Here is a 27,853-nt window from a genome sequence, read left to right as displayed (position 1 = left end):
ATTTTATATCTTTGGCGAGGTTTTTACTTCATAGATGGCTCTTTTTCTTCCTTAATTTTAATAACGTCATAATAATTTTGCAACATTTCTTCTTCCATTGCAATAACAAGCTCAGTGTCACAAAATGCAAATAACGAGAGATTTTAAAGTTTTGCCAGGTCACTCACTTTTTCTTTTTGCCTCCAGGGTTATCGCGACTGTACTGTGCCTGGTCCCCATTTTTCCCTTGTTCAACAAGTTTGAACAAGTACCTCTATACAGCAGCACAGAGAATTTAGGTACACTTTAATTAAAAAAAGGCAGGAGTGTTATTTGATTCCTTTCCCAGCACTTAAAGAACATTCTATCAATGAAGAATCCTATAAAACATTGTGGCTTTTTATTTATTGTTTAGTTCTTTACTGCCAGGAAAGTAAAATTCCTTTGATCCCAAAGAGCTGTCAGATAAACTTTTGAAAATTTCCCACCTTCTTTGGAGTCTTTAATCTTTTCAAATCATGAAAGTAGAAAAGATTGTTGTGAAATTCATCAGTTCAATTTGGGACTTCTGAATCCTTTGTTTGAATCTTACAATGTAGTTGGGAAGTAAGGACTTTGTCTGCCTAAGTCTATTTTACTTGGTAATATTTTTCAGGCTCTTATCCCTGTCTGTCAGTCCTGCACAGTACAACCAACTGCCTTTCTTATCTCTTTTCCTTATCAAAACAGGGATCTGATTCTTTCAGGGATCTGGCTGTTTGACAGACTGGAAAAAAAAAGTTGCCTTTGAGGAGTTAGACGTGTGGCTCCCTGCATAAGTATGTATCTAAGTGACATTACAGAAAAGAAATAGATCCAGCAGAAGTACGGTTACCTACTGCCATGCTCATTCATCCCACTGCTAAATGAAGACTCCTACAAAATATTGCGGATTTTTGTCTACTTTTCATTTCTTCACTGCCAGGAAAATAAAATTCCTTTTAAAATTTATTTATTTAAGAAAGGAGACATTAACAAAATCATAGGATGGGGTGGGTACAACTCCACACAATTCCTGCCACCCAGTCTCCATATCCCATCCCCAACCCCAATAGCTTTCCCATTCTCTATCCCTCTGGGAGCATGGACCCAAGGTCATTGTGGGATGCAGAAGGTGGAAGGTCTGGCTTCTGGAATTGCTTCCCCGCTGAACATGGGCGTTTACTGGTCGGTCCATACTCCCAGTCTGACTCTCTCTTTCGCTAGAAGGGTGGGTCTCTGGGGAAGCGGAGCTCCAGGACACACTGGTGGGGTCGTCAGTCCAGGGAAGTCTGGTCAGCATCCTGATGGCATCTGGAACCTGGTGGTTGAAAAGAGAGTTAACATACAAAGCCCAACAAATTGTTGAAGAATCATGGACCCAAAGGTTGGAATAGTGCACATGGAGTGTTGGGGGGGGGGGTACTCACTGCAACTCTAGTGTACTACTGCTTTCAGGCATATATTTGCTCTAGTTTATGGATATGTGTGAACATATGCTCTCTCTCACAGAACCTGGTCTATATCTAGGTTTTGGGACTTTGTTAGGAAGTGAACCACCTGGGATGGAATTAGAGAATACTATGAAAGGAAAGGTCTCACCCAAGTGATGAAGCCTTTGAACATTTTCTATGCACCAAACACTTATTTTTTGATGGCAAATATTTGCTCCACATTTCTGATTCTTCCCAAGTTGGTTTCTTTGAATAATAAAAATCAAATAATACATATATGGGGTTGACTAGTATGTGGTATGGTGGAACCTTAATAAGAATAAGTACTCTTTTTATCTCTGCTGACATTTGAAGATTGAAGTTAAAATGTACAGGGTATCCCAAAAGAGTATGAAGTCAAGAATTCCTGGTTCTTATCCATTTGCTAGTGTTTGCTGAACTTGTGTGGTTTTACAATTCTTCTTCTTCTTTTTTTTAATGATAGTGTTCCCATTTAATAAGCAGATCGTTAAGGACAGCCTCCTGTTAATGAACACATGAGAATTTATTAAAATGGTAGAAGAATACTTCCAGCAGAAAACCTGCCTTGTGGAAATGGAACAGATGTTCTTACTCTTCTCTCAATGGCAGGCTCTACTTACAGACATCATCATATTTTAGTCTTTTGGTTCTAAACTGCACTGTGACTGATAAAGTCGAGCTCTAGGAAAGGTAGTAAGGTTAAGGTGTCCATGTGCCCCGGCGAGTGGGGCGTGAACAGGAGCTAGGAACCAATGAACCTGTAATGAAAGGAACAGGAGACACAAGAAATGACAGCAAGACAGAATTCTGATCAAGCTGCAAAATTTTATTGTGTTCACAGGCATTATAAGGCTTTGGGGAAGGGGGGAAGTGCTGGAGGAGGAGGGGGGGAGCAATCATCAGGGTGGAATGTCCCTTGCAACATACAATGGCCGAAACTATGTCTATTAACTATAACTATGTGGTGTGTCACTTGTTTTCTGGTAAATGGCCTACCTGCGGGGAAATAGAAACGTCTCGAGGGCTTCCATTGTTTCAAAGCTTATCAAGCAGAGAAATGGCTCCTGGCATCCATGTAAGGCGACTTTAAGATAGGAACTTCACATATGTTCCCCAAATAGTTAAGATGGTTATAATGCTCTTATTTATTTATTTATTGCCTTCAGGGTTATTACTAGGGCTTGGTGTCTGCACTATGAATCCACTGCTCCTGGAAGCTGATTTTTTCTTTTTGTTGTCTTTGTTGTTGATCATTGTGATGGATTCATAGTGGTGGCACCGAGAGTCCCAACCACAACCCTGGAGGGGACAATAATAGAATATTACAAAGGATCCTGACTAACATATGAAGGGCTCTATATTTGAATCCATGATCTTGCCTCTCTGGCCTCTCCTTCCTTGTCTTTTTCCTTCCTTCCTTCCTTCCTTCCTTCCTTCCTTCCTTCCTTCCTTCCTTCCTTCCTTCCTTTCTTCCTGAGGGTTAAAAAGGATACAGGTATACTCAAGTTAAAAATGAGTACAAGTATAATCAAGGGAAAAATGGGTACAGGTAGAATCAAGACATTGCTAGCTTAGTTCAGAGGTCAACTGGGATGGTAGTCAGGCACCAGACAATAGAACGGTTAGAAATTTACCTGGCCTAGAGTAGGAGTAATGCTCATTTTCCGTTTCTATAAACCCTGCCACTTTCAGTCAGGCAGGATGTTTGTTTCTGGGAAAACAAGATGTTTTTGTACCAAGATGTGGTACAAGCCTAAAAGCCCCCCCCCCCCCATTATTAGATTTCAGGTAAATGAGCCAAGTCCCAGAAACTGTGCAAAATATTGTATGAAACCAATACTGGCATATGCTGCCAAAAGTATAAAAAGATGCTTGTGACTGTGCTTAGGTGTTCATTCCTTGGGTAGCTCCTGCGTGAGTCTTTCCCTGGGCTGGACCCTCAGCTCAGTAAGCTTAAATAAAATTCATACTCAACCATCCGACTTGATGTGGAGTACTGTCATTTCTGTGTAGAGAATTCTATCCCATTAACTTCTCTTTCTTTTTTCCTTTTTCTTTTTTCTTCTTTCTTTTTTTAAAATTATTTATTGTCCATTCTTTTTTTTCGTGGTCTTACCTTTGCTTCATTTTTTTTTTTTAAATCTTAAGTTCTTTTTTAAATATTTATTTATTTTCCCTTTTGTTGCCCTTGATGTTTAACACTGTTGTGCTTATTATTGTTGTTGTTATTGATGTCGTTGTTGTTGGCTAGGACAAAAAGAAATGGAGAGAGGAGGGGAGACAGAGAGGGGGAGAGAAAGACAGACACCTGCAGACCTGCTTCACCGCCTGTGAAGCGACCCCCCTGCAGGTGGGGAGCCGGGGGCTCGAACTGGGATCTTTAAGCCGGTCCTTGAGCTTTGTGCCACGTGCGCTTAACCCACTGCACCACTGCCCCTCTTCCTTCTTTCCTCCCCTCCCTCCCTTCTTCCTTCCTTTCTTTCTTTCTTCCTTTCTTTTTTCCTTCCTTCCTCCCTCCCTCCCTTTCTTCCTTCCTTCTTTCTTTTCTTTTTTTCCTTCTTTCTTTTTCCTTCTTTCTTTCTTTCTCTCTCTCTTTCTTCCTTCCTTCCTTCCTTCTTTCCTCCCTCCCTTTCTTTCTTTCTTTCTTTTTTCCTTCCTTCCTCCCTCCCTCCCCCTCTCTCTGTCTCTCTCTCTCTCTCTCACTCTCTCTCTCTCTCTTTCTCTCTCTCTTTCTTTCTTTCTTTCTTTCTTTCTTTCTTTCTTTCTTTCTTTCTTTCTTTCTTTCTTTCTTTCATCTTTCTACCATAACACTAATCGGCTCTGGCTTATGGTGGTGGGAGGTGGAGTTTTTTTTTTTCCTTCCTTCCTCCCTCCCTTCCTTCCTTTCTTCTTTCTTTTCTTTCTTTCCTTCTTTCTTTTTCCTTCCTTCTTTCTTCCTTCCTTCCTTCCTTCTTTCCTTCCCTCTCTCCCTCCTTTCTTTCTCCCTTCCTTCCTCCCTCCCTCTCTCTCTTCCTTCCTTCCTTCCTTCCTTCTTTCCTCCCTTTCTTTCTTTCTTTCTTTTTTCCTTCCTTCCTTCCTTCCTTCCTCCCTCCCTCCCTCCCTCCCTTTTCTTTCTTTCTTTCTTTCTTTCTTTCTTTCTTTCTTTCTTTCTTTTTTTCTTTCTTTTTTCCTTCCTCCCTCCCTCCCTTTCTTTCTTTCTTCCTTCCTTCCTTCCTTCCTTCTTTCCTTCCTTCCTTCCTTCCTTCCTTCCTTCCTTCTTTCCTTCCTTCCTTCCTTCCTTCCTTCCTTCTTTCCTCCCTTTCTTTCTTTCTTTCTTTTTTCCTTCCTTCTTCCCTCCCTCCCCCTCTCTCTGTCTCCCTTTCTTTCTCTCTCTCTCTCTCTCTCTCTCTCTCTCTCTCTTTCTTTCTTTCTTTCATCTTTCTACCATAACACTAATCGGCTCTGGCTTATGGTGGTGGGGGGTGGAGATTATTGAACTTGAGTCTTTGAAACATCAGTCAGGAGAATCTTTTTGCATAACTATTATGCAAACCTTCCTTGGCTCTGTGTTCTTCCTTGAGAAATCTATTCTACCTTCTGTTGTGAGTGGTTCCTATGCTTTGTGGACTTCAACTCGCTTTTCCTCTTTTTCCTCTCACTGGTGTCAGGATGCCTACACTGTGGAGAAGAGAAATTTTTTCTTGAACCTGAGGCTCAAGGGATATTCCCCAGCTAGCTGTGACTTCCTGTTGCTTTTTCCAACCCCCACGATTCCCTTCAATTTTCCAAGTATAAGAAAGAGATCCAGGAGTTACTTACAGTTATTTTAGCTGAGGTCACCTCTTTAATATATGGTACATAGCTTGTGATCAAATGTTAGTTCTGTCATATTCTACTCAAATTCAATCCTCGCCCTCTGGGAAGGTTTTGATTTTTAAGATTTATTTCTTTAATTAAAAATTTATTAGTAATTTAATAGTGGTCTACAAGATTATAAGATGGGTGGGTTAAATCTTGATGGTATAAGTTTTATTAAATATAATCTTTTTTTCTTTTTTTTAAATTTTTTATTTATAAAAAGGAAACATTGACTAAGCCATAGGATAAAACAGTACAACTCCACACAATTCCCACCACCAGATCTCCTTATCCCATCCCCTCCCCTGATAGCTTTCCTATTCTTTATCCCTCTGGGAGTATGGACCCAAGGTCATTGTGGGATGCAGAAGGTGGAAGGTCTGGCTTCTGTAATTGCTTCCCCGCTGAACATGGGTGTTGACAGGTCGACCATACTCCCAGCCTCTCTCTCTCTTTCCCGTGGAGAAGGGCTCTGGGGAAGCGGGGCCCCAGGACACATTGGTGGGGTTGTCTCTCCAGGGAATTCTGGTTGGCATCATGCTGGCATCTGGAACCATACACACTTCTGTGTATCACCCACCTTCAGAAAAAAAAATTTTTTTCATTGTATTTTTTTTTAATTGGTGAATGGAGATAGTAGAAATCCAGGCAATAGTCCACTGATATTTCTCCTATTTTATTAGAGATTTAAATTTAAGATTATAAGATTACAAGGGTATAAGACTGACTCTTTTTGAGAAAAACTGGAATTTTCACAACAATTAAGAGTTCAGTGTTTCCAGTCATTGCCCTAATCCTTGCCTTTAAAAAGCGTTCATATTCCCTAGTGAGATGACAAATATACCCCTTTCCCTGAAATGTGGCTTAAATATGGTTATTATGCCCTTAAAAAGAGGTGTTTTGGGGGGCCGGGTGGTGGCACACTTGGTTGAGCACACATGTTACAATGCGCAAGGTCCCTGGTTCCAGCCTCCAGTCCCCATCTGCTGGGGGAAGCTTTGCAAGCAGTGAAATAGGGCTGCAAATATCTCTCTGTCTCTCTCCCTACCTTCCCCCATTCCCTCTCAATTTCTGGCTGTCTCTACCCAATAAATAAAGATTTTTTAAAAAATTGTAATGAAGTGTTTTTTTGCACCTTCAGGAAGATGGAAAGCTATCACTGGAAAAAAGAAAAGTAAATTGTTGGAGTTATTGCTACATGAAGAGGGGAGAGAGCTGCATCATTTAGCTTCTTTGATTATTCATTTAAACTCATCACTGACTTCATCAGGTGTTTGGTTTATGATACCAGTTCATCTTGGGTCTGTCACTGTGTTCACATATTGACATATTGAGACCAGAGGTTAAAAAAAAAAGAAAAGAAAAGAAAAGAAAAGAAAAACAAACCAGAAAACAGACACCGAAAACACAATTCCCCTAAATGATAGGAAGTAAAGGAACCACTACCAGGCCAAGTCAACACACACTGATTTTTCTAGGGTCTGAGAAAGATGCAAGGCAATTTGAACTGTTAACATTTCCAAACTTGCTTTTTAACTCATCTCTCTGAGTTGATAGCCTTTGAATGCTGAGAGAGGAAAGAACAAAAGATTATAGTTTCCTAAAAAGAAAGAACAAAGGTAAGGAAGATAGAATGTGACTGCTTTACAAACACAGCAAACAGGAAATGCTTTGAACAGAGACAGAATAAAGGAACTTCTGCTTCTTATAGGCTATTTACTTAAAGCATTTTTTTTATCTTAAACATATCCTGTGTGTTGTTTTCATTATCCTCATTAGGAGATTATGAGAACAGTTACTTAGTTTAACATTCTTTTCTTTCATTCCCTCAAGACCCATCAAAAGCTGGATTAAGGGTAAATAATATTTGGAGATAATTTTTTTTTCTTTCCTAAATCACAAGGAACCTTACTTTAAGGAAAAAAAAATGTTCTTAAGAGAGAAAAGGTCTTTTCACAGTGGTAACACTTCATATTTTAGATAAAAAATGTGCATTTAATTAAAATTCCATATGACAATCATAGTAGATTATTTAAATACCAAATGATTATTAAAATCACATTTAATTGTGGTAGGAAAAGTATAACAGATACGTACCCAGGAAACAGCTGTTAAACATCACCAAAATTTCCTTATCAGCTTTGTTTTCTTCAAGCATTTCCCAGTTACAATCATGCTTATTTTAACTGTTTCACACACACACACACACACACACACACACACACACACACACTCATACACATGCCACTGATATTTTGAAAAGAGCTTTTGTTGCACCATGTGACAGTTCTATGAAAATTTGTGGTAATTTAAAAATAACAACACATCCAGCCTGGGCTTTCCATGTCTTGGTGGGTCTCTTTGCAAAAAACCATCTGTATAAGATGAAATTGTCATTCTGAGGATGGAAAAGAAGAAATATTTGTAGATTTCACATGGATAATCCTAAGAAGGATGCAATAACAGCATGGTTTACTTGCTCTGAAGGGCTTTATGATGTTAACTCTCTATACAGCTATGGTTACCTTCTGTCAAATGTATATACATAAAGGCATTATTTTGAAAACATTTTCCTATTCGGTGCTCACGTTCAAAAATAGCTGAGTAAATACACGAAGAGGAAATGGGTTTGTGTAGCCAAATGTCTCAGTGAAACTCACCAGAGTAGGTCCTGGATTCATAGATTGCAAATGAAAAGGTTGCTAACATTACTTTGGCATGTAAAGTGGCAGGGAGGGGGGCAGACAGTTTAGACAGTTTGCAATCTTCTCCCATTCTACTTTTTTTTTTTTTTTGCCTCCAGAATTATCGCTGGGGCTCGGTGCCTGCACGACTATCAACTGTTCCTGTGGCATTTTTTTTTCGATTTCTTGGATATGCCAGAGAGAGAAGTTGTGAGGGGTAGGGGAGATAGAGGGAGAAAGATAGTCACCTGCAGACCTGCTTCACTTCTTGTGAAGCAAGTCCCCCCCTTCCCCTGCAGGTGGAGAGCCGGGGGCTCGAACTAGGATCCCGTGTACCCAACTTGGTGCACCACCGCCTGCCCTCCAACACCCCCCCTCCCCGCTGCCCCAATTCTACTTCTCAGTGAACTTCTCTTACTCTGTGATTTCTCAGGCTGCTAGTTACTTCTACTCCAGATTATAAATTTTCTGGATGGGGGCAGACCGGATAATTTATCTGGGAGGATACCTGCTTTTCTTTGCACAAGCACCCGGGTTTCATGCCTTCTCGCAGCACAGGAGGAAGCTTTGAGTACTGTGGTGTCTTTCCTTCTTTCCTTCAGCTCTCTCTCTGTGTCTGGAAGAGTTGACGTGAGCGGTGAACGCTTGGCAACGACAAAAACAAAAACAAAGCTAAAAACAAAAAGCAAAACAAATACCTCACCGACAAACCTACCCTTCCCCTTGCTTGCACCACTGTATCATGTCTGTTGTGTTGTCTCTTCTACAGTTACTTTTCCTTCTGTTTTCAGTCACCTCCCTTCAGTTTCCCAATTAAGAACATCTAGAAACGTGGCAAACTGTTTTAAAACAATTCTCTCAAAGAAGTGAACTTGCAGGAAATCATGAAGGGGAGCCATACAATACGCCTGGTGTTCTCCACCCCCTCTCTTTCCCTCCTCACCTCTTTTTGCCTCCTTTTACTTTTTTTTTTTTTCCTTTTGTTTTAGAAAAGCAACCCAGGATCTCTGGGTAAGAATGTGATGTCAGCACAAGTGTCTAATTCCTCTCCTTCCACATCCCCATTAAAATGACCGATAGATAGAAAAATAAGAGCGAAAAAAAGTACCCAGTGCTGACTCTGGGGAAGACTGAAATGAGCACACCAAATCTCCAAGAATTTCTGTTACATGAGAATGAATTGAAAGAAAAGGCGAAGGCATGACTCACCCTCAGTGGAAGAGGGGCAGTCTGCAGACAGAATCAGTGGCAGCGACACAGGCAGAAACCTGCTCATAGCCCTTGGGTTAAAGGAGAGAGGGCCGACATGAGGTTAGACCGTTGGGAGGTCAGGAGCACATCTGGATTGCTTCAGTGTGTTTGAAAAGTGTAAGCTGTTCCCTCAGGGGAAGCTGGTTGCATGAGGCTTCTTGGCAACTTAGCAGGGGTCAGGCAGCCATGCTGGGGGCAGAAGTATGTGATGGTGTGTGTGTGTGTGTGTGTGTGTGTGTGTGTGTGTGTGTGTGTGTAGAGTCTCAAATGCATCACGACTTATTTTCTAAGCATATATTTTCAGAAGCATAATTACCAGACCGAAGGCTATGAACATTTTTAGGAATACTTATCAAAAATTCCTCCATGAAAAGATAGTCCCAGATTGTACTTCCAAAAAATAATCAACTGCTATATCCTTTTCACCAGCTCTCCCAATTTTGGGATGCTTAATACTAGACGAAGAAGGTTGACTCAGCTTTTTAATTTGCGCTGGAGCCTTGTAAAACGGAGTCACCTGCTCTGTGGCTGTGCTCTAGACATTCGGAAGCCTTTTTAAACTGCGAGTGTCCTCCTCTCACTGTTGCCTCGGCTTGCAAGTGAGGAACATCCATTTCATTAGGATGTGTGAGATTCCTACCTTGGGGGCACTAGTTTCAGATAAGTATGATTCCACTTCTTTCTTTTTGAAATTATTTTTTTCATTATCTTTATTTATTGGATAGAGACAGCCAGAAATCTAGAGGGGAGGGAAAGATAGAGAGGGAGAGAGACAGAGAGACACCTATAGTCCTGCTTCACCACTCAGGGCGATTCCTTCTGCAGGTGGGGACTGGGGGCTTGAACCTGGGTTGTTGCGCATTATAACACGTGCACTCAACCAGAGCCGCCACCCAGCGCCTTTTTTCCTTTAAATATTTTTTTCTTTTTAAAAGTATTTTATTTATTTATTATTGGATAGATACAAAGAGAGATTTAGAGAGGAAGATAGCGAGGGAAAGAAACAGAGAGACAACTGCATCCCTCCTTCACCACTTGTGCAACTTTCCCCCTATAGGTGCAGACCAGGGGCTTGAACCTGGATCCTTGAGCACTGTAATATGTGCACTTAACCAGGTGTAGCGCTGACTGGCCCCACCATTATGATTTCTAATGTCATTCTTTCCCTTTACCTGACTTTTGGGAAAAATGCTCTGAATTTGTGGTAAAAAATGGTGCGGTTTCTTTTCCCCCTTAAGAATGGGGATCTGAGTACGTGTTCAGTTTTCTTATTTTGTCATCAGATTAGATCGCTTTGCCTCATAAGTGGGGGAGAACAGAACACTTAAGAGCAAACCTCTGAAACAGAAGGACGGATTGCTAGAGACAATGAAAGGCAGACATGCACTCCAGGTATTGGGAACTACGCAGATAGACAGATGGAAAGACATGCAGATTGCTTTGCCCCAGCAGCCCAGACCACCTTACCAAAAACTAGCTCAAACCAGCCTGAACACTTAAGAATAACACCCAGAGATCCTGTGTAACCAGAGACTGTGCGTCAACCCTCACCTGTACCAGTGAAGCCAATTACAAAGAAAGGTCAAAGTTAGAAATATAAACTGACCAATTTCAAGCAAGGAAGGGTTGGGACAGAACCCAAACCAAACTGTATTTTCACATTTCTTTCCAGTTTCCCCATAAAGGACCTGTCTGACCCACGTGGAACCTATTTCTTACTGTAACTGCTCCCCTCTTTCCCTCTAACCTTAGCCCACTGTTAAAAACCTAAAAAGTAAACAAACTCCCTGCACCCCCATCACTCTTTCTTCTTGATAGGACAGACAGGAAGTGAGAGAGAGGGAATGGAAGACGAGACAGAGACAAACAGACAGACAGACAGACAGAGAGAGAGAGAGAGAAAACAAAACTAGGGGTTGAATCTAGATCCTTGCACATGATAATGTGTGTGCTTAACCTGGTGTACCACCGCATATCCCTCCTGTGTGTCTTTTGAAATGGTAACATTTTGAACATTTCTATTAAAAAAATTAAGGTGGCCGATGGTGGGGTACCCAGTTAGGCGCACATATAACCAAACACAAGGACCTGGGTTCCAGCCCCCTCTCCCCACCTGCCAGGTAGATGCTTCACAAGCAGTGAAGCAGGTCTGTATGTATCTACTTTTCTCTCTCCTTATCTATCTCCTTTCTCCCCTCTCAATTTCTCTCTGTTCTTTCTAATAAAAAATTTTTTTAAAAAAAAGGGAAATAGCTGCTGGGAGCAGTGAATTCATAGTGCCAGCACCAAGCCCCAGCAATAACCCTGGTAGCAAAACAAACAAACAAACAAACAAAAATCAAACCCAAACACCATTTAAAAATCCTGAAAGACAAATTCTATAATTTGCTCTTTTTATCTCCACCCCTCCCACTCACTCTTCACATTCTAACAAGATGTCACAGATTCCTTGACAAAGAAAAGATTGGTCTGTTAGTTTAAAAAGACAGAGGAGAACAACCTAAAGGCAATGAGGACAAGTGAACAGGAAATAGAAGATTCTGGCAGTAAGAAACCAAAGATCATCATTGCCTCTTTGATGGCGGTCCTGCAGGAGAGTTACGTTGCAGGCTAAGGAGAGCTAAGTCTATGTTTAAACAAGTGTATTCTATACTGTTTGCAAGGAACTCTCCCAGCCATTTATTGCAGTCCAACTCTGCTTCATTTCCTCTTAAGAGCCACTCTCAAAATGGCATGCAGACCTCTCCCTGGAGCCTGTGACTTCAAGATGCCTGACTGCCAGGAGGAAAAGACTGTTATGGTCACAGCATCCACTGTAATTCTTAAGACACTTAACTCTAGCTTCCACCCCCCTTACTACACAAAACTTTGGGGATTTCATTCAAGAAATGAAAATAAGTAGCTCACGTGGGGTACCTGATTCTCTTAGTCTTCACTTACTTTTGGACCGTATTCTCCCCACAAATGCTTTACAGATGCCTCGCTGAGAGGCTGCTGAGGCAGAAACCATGCCCCCAGGCATTTTGCTCATCCCATTTGAAGACGCTAATGAAATGGGCTGTTTTCAGAGTTGTAGGAGGCTTGCCATTTTCTTCACAATTGAATTCCACTCTCTAATGAGTTCTCCTAAATCTGCCATCAGATGACTTTATTGACTTTCAGATCATAATTAACCAACACTCACTTTTTTTTGCAGTTATTTTGACGTCTTTTCCCCCAGCCCCCTGGCCCCCACCCCCACCGCCCATTCTGTGATTGAATGTCTGGACCCAACCTAAGCCATGGATTGCAACAGATATGCAATATGACCAGACACCAACGAGGGACACTGTTTCTCCCTGCCACTCCTGCAAGATATATTACTGGGAGTGGGAGGGGGGAAAGGGCCAATGAATGAAAACAAAACAGCCTAAAACATTTTCCAGAACCACTTGAAATCTCAAAAGGCAAATGGGGGGAAAAGCAACGCATCAGTGGATAATTGACACTGTTTGTGGCGTTTTTATGACTTTTCAATTAGAGGAGGTGATAGCACATTCAGCTACTTTCTAGACCAGTAAATACCTTAGCTCAGAAAGTCTTGGCTTCATTAGAAGCACATGTTGGTTGAAGTTGTAGACGAACAAGGCTAAATCAGTTGCCACTTCTCTCTCTTCTCTCTCTCTCTCTTTTTTTTTTTTGTTGGCAGACTGAGATAAAATCCCATGATAAATGATCAATTAAACAAAGATCTCACTGTTTTTTTTTTTTCCTACAGGACTAGGATCCCTTTGCTACCCACCTCTTCCTCCCATCATTCAAATGCAGTTTTCAGAGTGTTTAATATGCTGTTGGAGTGAGCCAGTGCTCACTGAATACACATTGTGTTTTAGACCACATGGACACATGCCTGTTATGCACACAGTCTGCGGACCCTCTGTGAAGCATTCTTTGAAATACAGAGTGATTAGAATTAAGTGCCTTATGATTAAGAATCAGGACCTTGCACCTCAGGAATATAAATGAGTCAATTAATTAGTGAGGTAATCTTTATTGGCTAGAGCTATCAGTCCTATTTTCCTGATGGGAGATTTGTGGCCCAGAGGAAATTAAGATCAGTTTGACATGCGGGCTAATTGCACAGGTGTCACTAAAAGGCAATTAATATCCTTTCCTCTTAACCCAGGTTTCTGTTCTTCAGCCCATATTTCCTAATAATCACTATATGTCTTTAATAACCCCATTCTTCTACATATTGGTGTGTTTTCTGAGGGCAGTTTATTTAACTTCCCTTCTAGTTTTCTCGTGTGGGCTGTGAGCAGAGTACGACTTTCTTTGAAAGATTTTCATGGAGGTTAAATGAAGAGTTATTGGTCAAGTGCTTAGTACAAAGCTTGCTGGATCAGTGATTGGGTAGAATTTGCTGAAAGCAAAAGTACATGATAGTCTGCAGTGAATACCCCCCAACACTTCATCTGCACTATTCCAGCATTTAGGTCCATGATTGCTCAACAATTTGTTTGGCTTTGTATGTTAACTGTCTTTTCAGCCACCAGGTTCCAGATGCCAGCATGATGCCAACCAGACTTCCCTGGACAGACAACCCCACCAATGTGTCTTGGAGCTCTGCTTCCCCAGAGACCCACCCTACTAGGGACAGAGAGAGGCAGGTTGGGAGTATGGATTGACCAGTCAACACCCATGTTCAGCGGGGAAGCAATTACAGAAGCCAGACCTTCCACCTTCTGCACCCCCACAATGACCTTGGGTCCATACTCCCAGAGGGATAAAGAATAGGAAAGATATCAGGGGAGGGGATGGGATATGGAGTTCCGGTGATGGGAATTGTGTGTGGAGTTGTACCCCTCTTATCCTATGGTTTTGTTCATGTATCCTTTTTTAAATAAATAAAAAACAAATAAAAAAAAAAAGAATTGGGATAGCTGGGGTCTAGGGTCTGAAGTGAATCTCTTAGAGTTCACTGGGCAGTCAGCTTGAGTCCCTGGAGAATAGATGGTAGAGTGAAAGTCTGCTCAGCCTTGCTAGAACAAAACTGCCCAGTGATTGGTTAGTACAGGAATCCAAATAATACATGATTGATAGTATTGGAGCCCTGGTTAAGCGCACATGCTGCCATGCTCAAGGACTTGGGGGTGAAGCCCCTGGTCCTCATCTGCAGGGGCAAAGCTTCACAGGAGGCGAAGCAGGGTTGTAGGTGTCCTTCTGTCACTCTCCCTCTCTATCTCTACTGCCCCTCTCAATTTCTCTCTGTCTCTACCCAATAAGAAATAAAATTAAAAAATAAAGGATTACACTAAAAAATAAACGACAATATTAAGAATGACAAATAGGTTTTTATGTTTGGATATGGGAAACCCACTGGGCTTGGGGTCCCGGAAATACGCCATTCTCAATGGAACTGTGGCTGGTTAGCCCCGGCCCTGTGCCACAATCTAGCAGAGTTACAGTGAGAACCTAAGAACATGGAGGGTCTCTTATTCTTTTTTAGAAGAATGTCTGTGTCAGTGAGACAGAACTGGAGGCCTGGCTGACACACATATGTGGATGTTGCCTCAGTCACTCTGGTTCCGATTATCTCAGACTCAACTTCTCTGGGCAGTTTCTACTTTCAATTTGAAGCACACCTTGAGGGCGACTTAGGCTGAAGTTCAAAGGAGCCTGGTAACTGATTGAAAAAATGACTTTGTCAATGTGTGTTTCCTTTTGTACTCTCTTTAAAGAAAAAATGGCCAGAGGCTGTGGGCCTCAGGCTGGTGTTGAGTAAGGGAAGTGAAGGAGAAGTGGTAGAGGGATTAGTCTCAAATGTGGAGGGTCACAGAATGATTGGCCATAACCTACCAACTTCTTTTTAAATTTAGTTTCATTTTTTAATCTTTATTCATTGGATAGAGACAGCCAGAAATTGAGAAGAAGGGGGAGATAGAGTGGAAGAGAGACAGACACCTGCAGCCTTACATTACCACTCACAAAGTTTTTCGCCCTGCAGGTGAGGACTGGGTGCTTGAACCTGGGACCTTGAGCATTGTAACATGTGCACTCAGTCATGGTTCCTAACTGTCTGGGGTGGGGGGAAGGCAGTGCCTGAGTCTTGGCATGAGGGCTTGAAAAAAAAAAAAAACCTTTGTTAGTTACTGTTGAATGGAAAAACTTCTTGCAGCTACTTTAAATTATGATTATTTATATAATTCTGTCATCAGAACTTGGGTTGTTGGGGATCTAGGGTCTGGAGTGAATCTCTTACTAGAGTTCACTGGGCAGTCAGTTTGAGTCCCTGGAGAATGGATGGTAGAGTGAAAGTCTGCTCAGCCTTGCTAGAACAAAGCTGCCCAGGATGAATGTCTAAGTTAAGCTTCTCTTTTGATGTAGGAAAACTGAAAATCACACAGGCATATTAGCTTAAGAGAAACTTTGGGCTTTGTTGTTGTTGTTGTTTTTAACAAAACAAACTGGGAATGATAATTCTTTGTGTGTGTGGGGGGGAGGTCAAACTATTTCTAAAATCTCTTCTGAAAAGTACCAGCATCTTGACACAATACTTGCTGTTTCATTTGGAGAAACACAGGGGTTTCCAGTCAGGCTTAGCAAGCAGGCAGACCTTGATGTCAGCTCTGAGGTTTCCATTCGGGAGGGAGGGTTTGGGAAAAGTGCTTACTTTCTAAGTCTCACTTTTCTGGATATCAAAAGAGGATGTGATGTGTATTTCAAGGGTTTTCTAGAAGGGTAGAGATAGGAACTCTGATTATCCTGGGCCAAAAGACAATAAGCACAGTGAATAGCATTCTAGCAGCTTTGGTGAATTTGCGTTTGTTATTCCACTTCTGTATGAATCCGTGGAATAAAGCACTTTATTAACTGGAACAACTGGGATTAAAAAAAATGTAGGCTTGAAGAGAGTGTATAATGATTGTGCAAAAGGACCTTCATTCCTGATGCACCAAAGGTCCTACAGTCCTCAGCACCAACTTATGCCACAACTGAACAGTGCTTTGGTAAACAAAACAAAATCAAGCAAAGGAAAAGTAACGTCAGTTGACACAGCACTGCAGGGGCAGCAGGATACCAGGCTGTATGTATTTTATTTCATTTGATCTTCACTGTATTTTTTTTTAAATATTCATTAAGAGGATTGATAGTTTACCGGTAACACAATTGTTGGCACATGTGTAAAACCCCTCGGGTTTCTGCAGAACACTCTCACTCCTAGCCTAGGTCCTTCTCCACCATCGTACCTTCTCCACCAGGACCTGAAAGTCTCCCCCAGCCCCATGAGTCTTTTACTTTGGTGCAATGCACCAAACCCAGTCCAAGTTCTGCTTTGTGTTCTTCTCATCGTGACAGTGGGGTACCACAGGACATTTTTCACCCGGAAGAAGGCAGACCATGCTGCATACTGAATTAGTTGATTGTAACATTCAGACCCAGGGCTGTTGGCCTTGGGAGCTCCTGCTGTTCTCAACCAAGATGTAGTGTCCATCCCTTACAGAATCATGGATGGCAGCAAGCTTTTAATAAAAGGTGACCTATAGAACCAACCTGGGGTCTCTCATTCCTCCTTATTATTTTCAGTCTCTTCTTTTGCACATATCTTTTAAGGATGGCCCTATTTCCTTTTGCTAAGTTGCTTCTTTCTTTCATTTATATGTGCTCTACCTTACTGAAGTGAATTGGATTATGACTTTTGAGATCTTTAAGGGCTGGGATAAGCAACTTTCAAATCTCTTATACATCCTTCCATCAGCACACTTGCCCCTCTGACCTGGAATTGTCTAGTGATAGACCTGTCTTCTCACTAGACTGAAAGCTCCTTGAGCCTCACATTTATTCTTGTATTGCCAAAGATTCTTTAGTGGTCAAGAAGTATTGGTATGCTTCACATTGGTTTGGTCTCACTCCCTCCCCCCCTTCCGGGAGATTGTGGTTTAGTCTTTGCCTTTTCGCGCTTTTCCCTTCGCCCTGCCCCCTATCCTACTACTTCATCAGTTCCAGACGCTGCTGCTGGAGGAGAAAGATGGAGGAGCACATGGTGTGGTGATTAGGTGCTGGACTGTTTGCGCGCTTGTGAATAAAGATTAAACTGCTTCTCAGCTTAGCTAGGAGTTTCTGGTCATCTGTTACCCGCCCATGAAGCCAGCCTGGAGAAAATGACAAAGAAGCTCAGTTAATGTTTACTCAGTTAAGCAAAACTGGAATTAAAACAATGTTTCTTTATTATGTATCTATCAGTTGCAAATGGAAAATACTGGTGAGGATGATTCTGTGTTGAACACTGAATGGTACTTATACATACTAAGAAGTTTAGTCATCTCCACATACGAATAAAGAAGTCATGCTGACTAAAACGTGGTTCCAAAGTATATTTAACGAAGTTGGTTTTCCAGCTACAACTTCAAGTTTTCCATGGTTTTCATGTTACAAGAGAGTAAATCATATTCTTTTTTCAAATATTTTTTATTTATTTATTTTCCCTTTTTTTCCCTTGTTTTCCATCGTTGTTGTAGTTATTATTGTTGTTGTTATTGATGTTGTCATTGTTAGATAGGACGAGAGAAATGGAGAGAGGAGGGGAAGACAGAGAGGGGGAGAGAAAGATAGACACCTGCATACCTGCAGGTGGGGAGCTGGGGGCTTGAACCGGGATCCTTAGGCCGGTCCTTGCTCTTTGCTCCATGTTTGCTTAACCTGTTGCGCTAGTTCCCGACTCCCTAAATCATACTCTTTAAAGAATGGAAACAAATCCCAGAAAATAGAAACTCCTTTCTCATTAATCTGAACTCCTAGAGATAATTATTATTAATAACCTGGTGTGACCCTTTCACACCAATGCTACCTGGCAAAACTTTCTTTAGTGGTAGAGCTATCCCATAGCTGTACTACTAGGCCATAGCTGCTAGTTATAGGTAAATATTAACTACTTGAAATGTATTATTGAAGAATAGGGATTTTAAGATGATTTTATTTTAAATGACCCTTTTTGTGTCCTTATCAGTGCTTCTTTGCTCTGGGATAACTTTTTCAAAGAGAGAGAGAGACAGAAAAAAGAGAATGGGAAAAACACTACAACACTGAAGCTTCCACTAGTGCAGTGCGTTGGCAAAACAATTACACTTGGGAAAGTACCCAGTTTGCAGGGGAAGAGTATCTTGCAAACACCTATTGCAGGGTGTTGGGACTGGAACGTAATTAGCATGTGGCTGACATCAGCCTGACCAGCATACAGTGGACTCACACAAACCCACGAGGGTTTGTGGGTATGTAGGAAGTTATTTAATCGAGTGTCTGATGGAAATTGCTCTCTGCTCATGCTGCTCTTCACCTGTTCTCCTTCTCCCTTGGACTGCCATGCTGCTTCCTCTGGGGCCTGAACACATGTAGTTGTGTTTAAGCTAGCTTAAAGACTTGTAACTAGCTTAAAGACTAGGACTCTCTGCCATCATGACTCGCTGATGCCTGTCCTTCTGCCTATTTTGCTGCTATGGTTTTTATGTACCTACATAACCTGCAATGTAGCAAACCTTCCATTTGTTAGACCGCAGGCAAAGCCCATGGGAGTTTGTTCTTTAATTGCTACAGTGGGGAGATAAGATGTTGCACCTACGTATGAACAACTGTATCATACATCCTTACCCGCCCCCCCCTCCGTAAAGAGGCAAAAAATAAGCACACTAGCCAGGTGATCTATTATGCTGGCTCTTATATACTTTTCATTTGACTTAATTTAGATTGATTTGCCCATAGTAACACTGGGGTGTTTGACGCCATGTTGAATGGCAGATGTCTGCGATTCTTTGAATAAGCCAGCCCATTCAGTACAAGCACAAATTTAAGAAAAAAGCATAATGGTAAAAGAAAAAGAATGGCTAGAAATTGCTAGCACAGAAACTAGTTAGATTTGCTCCTTGGAGTTTGTGTATTTGTGAATACGAGTAGTGTTTTTGTTACTTTTTAAAAAAATTTATTTATTTATTCCCTTTTGTTGCCCTTGTTGTTTTATTGTTGTAGTTATTATTGTTGTTGTCGTTGTTGGATAGGACAGAGAGAAATGGAGAGAGGAGGGGAAGACAGAGAGAAGGAGAGAAAGACACCTGCAGACCTGCTTCACCGCCTGTGAAGCGACTCCCCTGCAGGTGGGGAGCCGGGGTTCGAACCGGGATCCTTATGCCGGTCCTTGTGCTTTGTGCCACCTGCGCTTAACCGGCTGCGCTACAGCCCGACTCCCCTGTTACTTTTTAAAACTTCTTTTTTAAACCATTTATTTATTTATTATTGGACAGAGACTGAGAGAAATTGAGAGGGGGGAGAGGGAGATAGAGAGGGAAAGAGACAGACACCTGCAACCCTGCACAGCTTTCTCCCTGCAGGTGGGGACCAGGGGCTTGAACCTGGGTCCTTGTGCACTGTTATGTGTGTGCTTAACCAGGTGACCCACCTCCTGACCCCCTGTTTTTGTTCTTTTGTTCTAGGACCTATAACACCACGCTAACAAAGGGATGCACTGACAGGTGTGATTTAGAAGGATTCAGGGTAACTGGTCTGTGATCTTTTGTTTCTTTTAGTAAAGTCAAATGGCAGAAGGATGTTCTTACTATAAGCACTCCTTTTTTTACTGGTCATTTAATACTGATTTACAAAGTTATGAGATAGCAGGGGTGTAATTCCACATCATTCCCACCACCAAAATTCTGTGTCCCCATCCCCTCCACTGGAAGCTGCAGTGGTTCTCCCAAGGTCACAGATACGGGTTGACTATTACTTCTTTAACTTTCTATATTTATATATATTTGCCCATTTTCCCCCAATGGTCTTGTCTTGTCTTCCTTTCTAAGTCACATCTACACCTATTACTACTTCTAAATGTCTTTCCTTTCTCTAGAATTGGAGTTCAGAGCCGTCTGGTCATCTTCTCTTCACATTTCTTCCCCTCTGGGAGTATAGACCAATTTTTTTCCCTCCAGAGTTATTGCTGGGACTTAGGACCTGCACTATAAATCCTATGCTTCTGTGGCCTTTTTATTTTCTTTCTCTTCAGTTTTTTAGATAGTACAGAGGGAAATTGAAAGAGGTGGGAAAGATAGGGAGAGAGAGAGAAAGATAGACACCTGCAGACCCACTTCACTGCCTGTGAAGCAACCCCCCCCCCCGCAGGTGGTAGGGGGCACCCAGGGGCTTGAACCCGGATACTTGTGTGGGGGTCCTTGTGCCTCCTACTATGTGAGCTTAATCTGGTGCTCCAAGGCCCAGCTCATGGACCAAAATTCTTTATGTGGTACAGAAAATCGGAGTTCTGGCTTCTGTAATTGCTTCTCTACTGGACATGGATGTTGGCAGGTCAGTCCATACCCCCAGCCTGTTTCTATCTTTCCTTAGTAAGGCAAGGAGGCTCTGGGCACACTGATGAGGTCCTCTGCCCAGGGAAGTCAGGATGGAATCATAGCAGCATCTGTAACTTGGTGACTGAAAAACAGTAATATATAAAGAAAGACAAAATATTTAATAATCATGAACCAAAAAGTAGAAATAAAGCAGATGATAATAGAAATTTCAGGGTCAAAAGAAAGTAGGAAGTCTATTTTTGGTGTGTTTCTAGAGGCCCATGACTTTAGTAATTTTTGCTGGAGCTTGATAGCTAACCTAGAGGCAGTCTAAAAATATTGTTTGGGAAGATGGTGTAAGAGTTGAGACTAGGACTAGAAAGCTGTATGAGGCCAGAGAGTAGCTCCCAAGCTTGAGATATATATATATATATATTTAACTGATTACCCCATGGATCTGACCCAGGGCCCATATATATTCTTCTTCTTTTAAAAAAAATTTATTTATTCTCTTTTGTTCCCTTGTTTTCTATTTTTTTATTGTTGTAGTTATTATTGTTGTTGTCGGACAGCACAGAGACAAATGGAGAGAGGAGGGGAAGACAGAGAGAGGGAGAGAAAGACAGACACCTGCAGACCTGCTTCACCACTTGTGAAGTGACCCCCCCCCCCACAGGTGGGGAGCTGGGGCTCCAACCAGGATCCTTACGCCGGTCCTTGTGCTTTGTGCCACTTGCACTTACCCTGCTGTGCTATAGCCCGACTCCCCCATAATATATTCTTATTTAGCACAGGAGCCTGTATAACCTGCAAGTCTGTTAGTCTGAGCTCCCAGCCCATGGTTACAGTTGGGAGTATCCTAGGCTGAACTCTTCTTAGGACCTGTTTTTCTTAAGTGGCAGAGTAGGCTGACCAGCCTCCCTTCAGAGAGTGAGGCAGTCCCTACCATTAATTGCTGCTCTGCAGTGAGGGCAAGGTCCTGGAGAAGCCCACAAGAGGGCTTATGATGATGTTCCTGATAGAAGTGACCAGTGTTGGTGGAGAGGGGGGCCTATTAGAAGTCTAGGTCCATATTGTCTAAAGCTGGATAATGGCAAAAGATTAGCTAACTGTAAGCATTTAAAAATATTTATTTATTCCATTTATTTATTCATTTATTTATTCCCTTTTGTTGCCCTTGTTGTTTTATTGTTGTAGTTATGACTGTTGTTATTGATGCCATCATTGTTGGATAGGACAGAGAGAAATGGAGAGAGGAGAGGAAAACAGAGAGAGGGAGAGAAAGACAGACACCTGCAGACCTGCTTCATCGCTTGTGAAGCGACTCCCTTGTAGGTGGGGAGCTGGGGGCTCAAACTGTAAGCATTTTTAAGTATAAATGATATTCCTCAAGATGTCTTCCTCCCAATGTTTATTAAGAATACCAATATGGGGAGTCGGGCTGTAGCGCAGCGGGTTAAGCGCAGGTGGCGCAAAGCACAAGGACCGGCATAAGGATCCCGGTTCGAACCCCGGCTCCCCACCTGCAGGGGAGTCGCTTCACAGGCGGTGAAGCAGGTCTGCAGGTGTCTATCTTTCTCTCCTCCTCTCTGTCTTCCCCTCCTCTCTCCATTTCTCTCTGTCCTATCCAACAACGACAACAACAATAATAACTACAACAATAAAACAACAAGGGCAACAAAAGGGAATAAATAAATAAAATAAATATTTAAAAAAATACCAATATGAATAATCTGGGACATTTAAGTATTGGTTAAGCTTATATAGCAGTTAGTAGGTTCTGTAAGCTGAATTTTTTTAAAAAAAATAAATCCTTGCAAGCTATTTTGGGAAAGAATCATTTCTCCTTTTTATGACTTCAGTGAAAAAGTTATAGAACAAATGTGTATTAAATTTTAACTTGTAAAAATGCCACAGTGGGGGGGATATGATACCATGTGCATGTTCAGAACAAGAGGAGGGAGAAGCCTTGCTAAGCGTGCAAAGCCTCAGTCATGGCTCCACCCTCCAGGGAACTGGTTTGGGATTTGAGGTCCTGCTTTAACCTAATTGTCAATCCTTGTTAGTCACATTCACTGGTTGGTTGCTCAGTTACTTTACCATAGTTCTAACCATGGTTCTAATGACTCCCAGCCATGAATTCAATCCCCAGGTAGACCTGTGAGCACAGTCAGCAATCACTTGTCACGACTGGGAGGACAGAATATGGAAGAACACCACCGCCTAGCCCCCTCTCTTGCTCTTTTTGCTAGAGTACCCCTCAAGGCAGGCTAAATTTTATATCTTGGGGGTTGGGTGGTGGCGCAGCGGGTTAAGCGCATGTGGTGCAAAGCTCAGGGACTGGCCTGCAGGGGACTCGCTTCACAGGCGGTGAAGCAGGTCTGCAGGTGTCTATCTTTCTCTCCCCCTCTCAGTCTTCCCCTCCTCTCTCCATTTCTCTCTGTCCTATCCAACAATGAACAACATCAACAATGGCAATAATAATAACCACAACGAGGTTACAACAAGGGCAACAAAAAGGGGGAAAAATGGCCTCCAGGAGCGGTGGATTCATGGTGCAGGCACCGAGCTCAGCAATAACCTTGGAGGAAAAAAAAAATTACATCTTAAACAGATAGGAATGTCACTGTTCCCTGGGTCACCTGTTGGGAGGCTGATTCTTCTTTGGCTTTAAATTCACTATGAGAAGTTTGCCTTTTGCCGTGATACCAAAATGTGGCGGTTGGACCTGTAGCACATTATCTGGGAAAATTCTAGGAAAACTATGTCTTTACACCCATCACTGAGGGTGAATCTTGGTCATCTTACCAATACCTTAGGTGAGTTGTATGCACATTCATATCTATGGAACACTATCTTGGAGTGTCTGGATTTTATCTCCTATGAGAGGAGTGACGTGCAAATCCTGTTCAGCCACCCACGCCACAGTGATTATAGAGTCTATCTATCTTCCTGATCTAAAGCAGTCTTTCTTTCTGTGTACGGTCAGTGGCTCGCAGTTACAAAGCATTCCATTTCTTTGCTTTTCTCAAAGTTCTCTGCCTAGAGATTTCCTGAGATGCTGTCCATTCTGGTTCTGCTCTGGGAAGCCAGGTGGCTGTATTTGAGATGAATATATTTGCTGTAAGTTGATTACCATCTATGACTCTGAAAAATTAAGTGGAAACATCTGTTCTAAGGTCAAGACAAATTTAGTTGACACTCAGGACAGATACCAGAAATCCACACATAGCATAGGGCCAAAGGCTTCTTGTTAAGGGCTGCTGTTGAGGGTTGTCTCTGCCAAGCTAGCAATGAGCATTGATCACATCCTGGTTTCTGGGTTTTCAAGTGAAGAAGAAAAGTACGGAGAACATGCCATGGTCTAGAGGGCTGTGCAGCTTTGTATGGAGAGCGAAACCTGCGTCCCCTAGATTTGAATTATTTTCATGGTGAATAATACTCTGTCTTGGAACTCCTGGAATTCTTTTTCCTCCCCAACTGGCTGTCATCTGGGAACGGGGCTGATTAGACTGCTTCCTTCCTCTAGGCCATTTGACCTCGTACTCCTTCAGAGTGCTCAAAAGTCACTCCGAACCTACAGAACTGACTCTTTCTGAATGGTGTTTGGACAGGTAGATCACCTGTCAAGTAGCTAGTTAGGATATGCAGGTACAGTCCACAATTTGGAGAGGTCTCAGGACATCTTATTGAAACTAAAGAAAACTTTGACGGGAATAACGTCAGTGGTCTTGCTAACAAGGGCTTACAATGAGAACTTGGGTTTCTAACTTCTTGAGGCCCAGCATTTGAATATTCAGTCAAAACTTCTGTACATGAAACAAACTCAGCTTGTAAAAAAAAAAAAAAAAAAGAGGTTGATGTGTGCTAGGTGCTTCAGAACCTCCAAAGTCAATCTAGCAAACACCCTCAGATATAGGACGTTTTAGATATCAGTTACTGAGGAAGATGATTAAGGGGAGAAAACCGACAGCATACATCATATGCAAAGAAATCTCTCAACCTGGTCATGGAGCGTCCTGTTGAGTGCATACATTATGATGGGCAAGGACCCAGGTTCAAGCCCCCAGTCCCTACCTATGGGGGGCGGGGGGCGGGGGAAGCTTCACTAGCTGTAAAGCAGTGCACAGCTCTCTCCCTACTTGCCTTGCTCAAATTCTCAATTTCCACTGTCTTATTCAAGAAAGGAAAAGAGAGAGAGAAATAGAGAGAGAGAGGAATAATCTTGAATGCATCATTCTACTCAAGTATCTAATTCAAGATATTATTGATATATGTATGGCTCAGTGCCTCAGAGAATTCTGCAAGGAGGAAAATTTACTTTGCATTGTCCATGCCAGTGAAAAGGGCTATTTAGAAAGAAATGTCAGAAACACAGAGGGGGGTATATTAGGATGACTGTGCCATCATCACCATCATCATCACTGCCAGAACTTCACTGCTCCAAATTGACTTTTTCAGATAGAAACAAAGAGATAGAAACCAAGAGACAGAAGGACAGAGGGGAAATAATTATAATTATTATAGCCTGGACATGGAAAACTGTCATATCATTATCTTTATGCAAACTTTTGTGTAAACAAAGTTTCAAATCTCAGACCTTTTCCCAGGTGGATTGCTCTCCCCAAATATACTTTCCACAGGAATTCTGGAGCATGATTAGTTGGGGCCTGCTCCCTGGACTTGATTCTCTTTCTCCATAAACTTCATGCCTCTGACCCCAGTCTCTGGCTTGAAGTTTGCTTCTTTCCTTTGTATAGAGTGAAAATCTTGATTGCCATGTTGGTTGCTCTAAATCTTGTTGGGTGACGTACATGGTGGCTTTTGACTATTGGAATATGCATGTATTCTCAATTCTTTTTAAAATAGATTTTATTTTATCACTGATTTCATAGTGATTGACATGATTGTAGGCTAAAAAGGGTATAATTCCATACAAGTCCCACCATCAGAGTTCTGTACTCCAGCCCCTTCCATTGGCACTTTCCCTATTTTTTTAAATTTTTTTTTTTTTAACCTCTGGGAGTATAGACCAAAGATCTTTGTGAGGCCCAGAAGGTGGAAGGTCTGGTTTCTGCAACTGTTTATTTACTGGACACGGGCATTGGCAGGTCGATCCACATCCCCAACCTATTTCTATCTTTCCCTAGTGGAGTAGGGCTCTGGAGAGGTGAGGTTCCAGAACATATTGGTAAGGTCCTCTGCCCAAAGAAGTCAGGTTGGTGTCATGGTAGCATTTGCAACTTGGTGGCTGAAAAGCACCCACTGTGCTTAACCCACTGTGCTACCGCCCAACTCCTGGCTGAAAAGTATTAAATTATAAAGCAGAACAAATTGTTTAGTAGTCAGGAACCTAAAGGTAAGAATATAGCAGATGAGATATGGGGGTCTTCATTTTGGGAGAAGCTATGGAGTCTATTTTTAGGTATATTCCAAGGGGCCTGTGACTATATTTTTAATTCTTAATTGTACTGTTCAGCCTCCATAAGGTCCTTCTTGTTAGACTCTCTAAAATCAACTTGGCCTCTCCTCTTGCCTCTCACTTGGACACTAAACTCTGCCTGCTGGGCTGGACACCCTCCAAGCATCAGCAGCTGGGTCAAGCTGCCTACCACCTGTCCCACCCCAGGAGGGAGAGACTGGTTTTAAGGTCCTTGGCCCTTCCTTATTCTCACTGTCTTCAGGCCCTTTAGTCCATTCAATTAACTGAGTCATGCCTGAATGTGTTCCAAGATATAAACTTTTTGAAAGAAGAAGTCAAATTTCATTTGTAGGAAAATGGCTAAAGAGCTAGTCTGGCCTTACAGGAACCCTTAAAATGGCTTACCCACTATTCTCAGAATAATATTTTATGCCTCAGAAGAAATGTTTACAAGTTAGTTCCAACATACGTTGTCATTCTACCCTCCCCCACAATCTTGATGATGTAGTGATCATCAGTATTCTGGTCTTGTAAGCTGGGAAGTTTATCTGTAGCTAATTATTAAAGTTTAACTTTGTGATTCAGTTCTCTGATTAATTCTGTCTGTTCAGAGAAGAGAAGTAGAGATAGTTACTAGTGAGAGACACTCATGTGGAGAACTTTTTCCAACTGTAGGCATACATAGTCTAATTAATAACAAACTTTTTGGGGCATACACAGTTCTTTTCATTCCAAAGATTCCCAAAGCACTTTTACAAGCTTCACTTGGGCTAAATAACCCCATTACCTCATCCAGCTCTGAAATGTAGCAACCTCTGGGGGAAGTCATGGCAGCTGCTTAACAATGCACAGACATACGGTACCACAGCATGAACACAGGAGGCTGCTGGGCTCCCGCCTCTCTCTTATTTACTATGGCAAGAGATGCAGTACAGGGGAACAGAATCAGAAAACTGCCTGAGAGCATTGCCACAGAATGAGCTCTTTAGAGACTGGTAGAGGAACCAAGCACACCATCCAAGGCATCTATCACAACAAGCAAATGGAGAACAAGTTGTGCTAAAAGGTATTTGCAGAAGGTGACCCAGATGGATAGCGTTTCGTAAAACTTCCTTGATTTTAAGAATTTAAACTTTTCTTTTTGTTGCCTCTAGGGTTATTGCTGGGGCTGGGGCTCGGTGCCTGCACCATGAATTCACTGCTCCTGGAGGCTTTTTTTCCCCCTTTTGTTCCCCTTGTTTTTGTTATTACTATTGTTGTAATTGATGTCATTGTTGTTGGATAAGACACAGAAATGCAGAGAAGAGGGGAAGATAGAAAGGGGGAGAGAAAGACAGACACCTGCAGACCTGTTTCACCACTTGGGAGCATCAACCAGGACCATCAGGCCGGTCCTTGAGCTTGGGCCATGTGCGCTCAACCCACTGCGCTAACTCCCAACCCCTGGGGAACTTAAACTCTTATAGCTGAATGGTGTTATGGGTACCGGACACTTTCATCTCCTTTAGATTCTACACCTCTCTGCTCTGCACTGCTCCTTACGAGGTTGATTTTTGTGGATTGCCTCACTGGCCTCTCCTTGTCTCTGATTCTTGGACTCAGTCTCTGGTTGGAGAGTATTTATTTTGCGTGCCATTTCTGCATTACATAATCACTCATTTTTCTTGCCCTTAAGCTTTTTGGTAAGGAGGATTCATAGTGTTCTAGTCCTTGTCCTTAGGACATTACCATATCTTGTTAATTCCCCTAAAAAATTCCCCACTGTGGTCGGGTGGTGGTGCAATGGGTTAAGCGCATGTGACACAAAGCGCAAGGACCAGCGAAGGGATCCCGGTTCGAGCCCCCGGCTCCCCACCTGCAGGGGAGTCACTTCACAGG

At 42.2% G+C, this 27,853-nt stretch overlaps 1 long non-coding RNA gene across 1 annotated transcript; it reads right to left on the bottom strand.

Annotated features, from left to right (window-relative positions):
- Positions 1–1,021: 1,021 nt before the first annotated feature.
- LOC132539756 (uncharacterized) lies at positions 1,022–9,092 on the bottom strand. The gene is made up of 3 exons (XR_009551056.1): positions 8,937–9,092; positions 8,502–8,609; positions 1,022–1,318 (listed from the first exon to the last, which is right to left on the bottom strand). It is a non-coding gene; the product is annotated as an uncharacterized LOC132539756 (long non-coding RNA).
- Positions 9,093–27,853: the final 18,761 nt, after the last annotated feature.

This window comes from Erinaceus europaeus, chromosome 8 (genome assembly GCF_950295315.1).
Source record: "Erinaceus europaeus chromosome 8, mEriEur2.1, whole genome shotgun sequence".
Classification (NCBI taxonomy): domain Eukaryota; kingdom Metazoa; phylum Chordata; class Mammalia; order Eulipotyphla; family Erinaceidae; genus Erinaceus; species Erinaceus europaeus.
This window is presented reverse-complemented; position numbering and strand designations above follow the sequence as displayed.